The sequence below is a fragment of the Dromiciops gliroides genome, chromosome 3, assembly GCF_019393635.1.
Source record: "Dromiciops gliroides isolate mDroGli1 chromosome 3, mDroGli1.pri, whole genome shotgun sequence".
NCBI classification, from domain to species: Eukaryota; Metazoa; Chordata; class Mammalia; order Microbiotheria; family Microbiotheriidae; genus Dromiciops; species Dromiciops gliroides.
In genome coordinates, this window is record NC_057863.1 from 281,253,666 (window position 1) to 281,257,621 (window position 3,956).

A 3,956-nucleotide genomic window follows, 5' to 3' on the forward strand; every position below is an offset into this window, starting at 1 on the left:
ATTTGTCCACTGTGTCACTTAGCTAGATGATAACATCTTTAGGGTTAAATTGAGGGGTGAAGGGAATTCACTGGGGGAGGGGGAAGGGCAGAAGCAAAATCCTACATGAAAGTAACAGGAAAAGGCTTATGGAGTGGGGGAAGAGATGGGAGAGGAGCAGGGCAGTAAATGAATTTTGCACTCATCAGAAAAGGCTCAAAGATCTTAAATTCATCAGAGCTGCCTCAAGGAGGGACTAATAGACACACCCAACTGGGTGGAGTAATCTATTTAATCTGGGCAGTAAATAAGCCTAACACTCATCAGAATTGGCTCAAAGACCTCAATCTCATTAGAATTGGCTCAAGGAGGGAATGATGTACACACTCAATTGGGTGGAGTAATCTCTATAACCCTGCAGGAAAATAGGAGGGGAAAAGGATAAAGAGAGAGTGGCAAAAGAAGGAAGGGCAGATTGGGGGAGGGAACAGACAGAAGCAAATCCCTTTTGAAGAGTGATAGGATGAAAGAAGATGGATAATAGAATAAATATCATGGGGAAGGGAATAGGATGGAAGGGAAGCAGCTAACAATAGTAACCATGAAAAAGAGAAAAGGGGGAAAAATTGTACAAAAAATATTTATAGCAGCTCTTGGTGGAGGCTAAGAATTGAGAATCAGGGGAATGTCCATCAATTGAGGAATGATGGGAAAAGCTGTGTTATATGATTGTAGTGGAATGGACTTGTGCTACAGGAAATGATAAACAGGATGATCCCCAAAAAACCTTGAAAGACAAATGAACATCGATGTATAGTGAAGTGAGCAGAGCTGAGAGGACATTGTGCAGAGTGACAGCAGTATTGTTCAATGAGTAATTGTGAATGACTTAACCACTCTCAGCAGTGTAATGATTCAAGACAATCCCAAAGAACTAATGAGGAAGTTTACTATGCACCCCTATAGAAAGAACTGATAAAAAGAACACTTGTGGATTGTACATATATAACCTGATTGTGATCTTGTGGAGGGGGGAGGAAAGGGAGGGAGGGAGGGAGAAAAATTTGGAACTCTAAATCTTATGAAAATGAATGTTGAAAACTACCCTTACATGTGAATGGAAAATTAAAAAATAAATATTTGTTGAAAAAAAAATTTAAAAATGACTTGGAGAAGGGAATGGCAAGCTACTCCAGCATATTTGCCAAGAAAACCCCAAACGGGTCATGAAGAGTCAGACATGACTGAAATGACTGAATAACAACAACAAATTGAAGGTTAGGTGGAAGCCTCTCAACGAAATGGATTTTGAGAGGCAAAAATTTCTTTTGTATTTGTATCAGGGTCCAAAAGACATTGCTGGAGCTGTAGATTTAACTCAGAAAATATATCTAGGGGGCTGCTAGGTGGTGCAGTGGATAAAGCACTGGCCCTGGATTCAGGAGGACCTGAATTCAAATCCAGCCTTAGACACTTGACACTTACTTGCAGTGTGACCCTGGGCAAGTCACTTAACCCTCATTGCCCCACAAAACAAAAACAAAAAACAAACAAATGAAAAAGAAAATATATCTGCTTCAAAAGTCTGCAGGAATGGAGATCTTGCTTTGTTTTTGTTTTTGAAAACACAAGTATGTTAAGCAGCTTCAAATGTGATTCAAATGACATTAGCTGTCATCAAATTGACTTTACTGTGGTATAAGTCTCACACATAGGACTATTTTGCCTTATAATTTTAGGTCCAATTCATTAAGAAACTTTATTAAGTCTGCAGCAAATGCTAATTTCCAAAGTGATTAAATGGCCAATAATTGTGTTCAATTGTTCAATAATTGTGAAGGCAGTTCTTGTTCAGAAAAATTTCAATGTCAGGTATAAGTTCAGAAAAGGGGAATACAACTTTTTTTCTCTCTTTTCTTCTTGTCTAGATGTTATGGGTATGCACTAATAATTTTTTTTAAATAATAAAATATGTGGCACTCAAAACACCATCAACTATATAACTGATAACTAGTTCAGTTTCAGTAGTATATGACTCTCCATGGCCCCATTTGAGGTTTTCTTGGCAAAGATACTGGAGTGGTTTGCCATTTCCTTCTCCAGCTCATTTTACAGATGAGGAAACTGAGTCCAACAGGGCTAAGTGACTTTCCTAGGGTCACTCTGCTAGCAAGTGTGTGAAGTCAGATTTGAACTCAGGGAGAGTAGTCTTCCTTACTCCAGGCTGGCAGTTTATCCAATGAGTCACCTAGTTGCCCTATCACTGATCACAATATCACTGCAAATTGGAGTACAATGAATAGCAGTGATGGATGAGCACACTGCCTATTGTCTTGTTTCCAGCTGCTCAACTCTGCCCTTGAAGAGCAAAAGCAGTATCTTCACAATACATAAACAAATTAGCATGGCTATGTTTCAATAAAACTTCATTTATGGACACTGAAATTTGAATTTCATATAATTTTCACATGATGTGATATTATACTTCTTTTAATTTTTTTTCAACCCTTTGAGGATGTAAAAGCCATTCTTTTTTTTTTTTTTAGGCAATGGGGGTTAAGTGACTTGCCCACGGTCACACAGCTAGTAAGTGTCAAGTGTCTGAGGCTGGATTTGAACTCAGGTACTCCTGAATCCAGGGCCAGTGCTTTAACCACTTCGCCATCTAGCTGCCCCCTGTAAAAGCCATTCTTAGCTCGCGAGTCCTACAAAACCAGGCAGCAGGTTCAGGGTCTGTGGTTTGTTGAGCCTTGCTCTAAATGATTACAGAGTTAGAGATAGAAGGAAGCTAAGGATCATCTAATTCAATCCCTTCATTTTACAGTTGAGAAAACTAAGACCCAAGTAGGTTAAACAACTTGCTTCTGTCAGATAGGTTAAGGAGTAGAGTCAGGACTTGAATCTAGCTCCTTGGATTCCAAATCCAGAGCTTTCTGTTAAACCACACTGCATATATTCCAGAGTAATTGGTATACGTGTCATTTCCTAATTCCTAATACAGTCAGTTCTGCTATAATGATTGTTTTGAAGACACAGATTTGTTCCAACGTGACTGATATATTAGGAAACGATTTAGGCATAACACAAATTTTGAGTTGGTTTATGCATGATTTCTTCCTGGGAAAGAGTAAGAATGCAGAAAACTACATCACTTCAGAGGTAACTCAGAAGCTGCCACCTTTTCCATGCCCACTTCCACAAGCAAACTTCAAGTCTTTTTTAAGGTTAAGTGCTGTGTTTATTTTGTGTCTTTTGGTACAGCAGAGGATTGATCCACACCCATACAACCACCCCCTCCCTGCACCTTTGTCCATAGTCAGGGCCCAGCCCTAGGCCACCCTCTTTTAAACGTTTTTGACTTGTCAGGTCAAACAGTAACCCAAGGCTATGGTTCCTGACACCATCAATTATAATATTTGTTATCATTTTTGTTGTTGTTCAGTCATTTCAGTCATGTCTGACTCTTTGTGACCCCATTTGGGATTTTCTTGGCAAAAATACTGAAGTGTTTTGCCATTGCCTTCTCCAGGTCATTTTACAGATGAGGAAACTGAGGCAAACAGGGTTAAGTGACTTACTTGTCCAGGGTCATGCACCTACTAGTTATGTGAACTCAGGTCTTCCTAACTCCAAAGCCTGGTGCTCTATCCACTGAGCCACCTGGCTGCCCATAATATTTATATATTTCTTCACCATTTAACATTTATAAAAACCTTGCTACCACTTTTACTAGGTTCCTTTTTTTCAATGTCACTGATAAAGTTTATATTTTTGTGTCACTAAAGTTTTTGGGTGCTGTGCCCCAAATCTATCTTTTTCTCATAAGCCTTGTCATTTCTACTTTTAAAGTTTGCATAGCTCATTGATTTTTAGCAGTGCATATGTCTTTTTTTTTTTTTTAGGCAATGGGGGTTAAGTGACTTGCCCACGGTCATACAGCTAGTAAGTGTCAAGTGTCTGAGGCCAGATTTGAACTC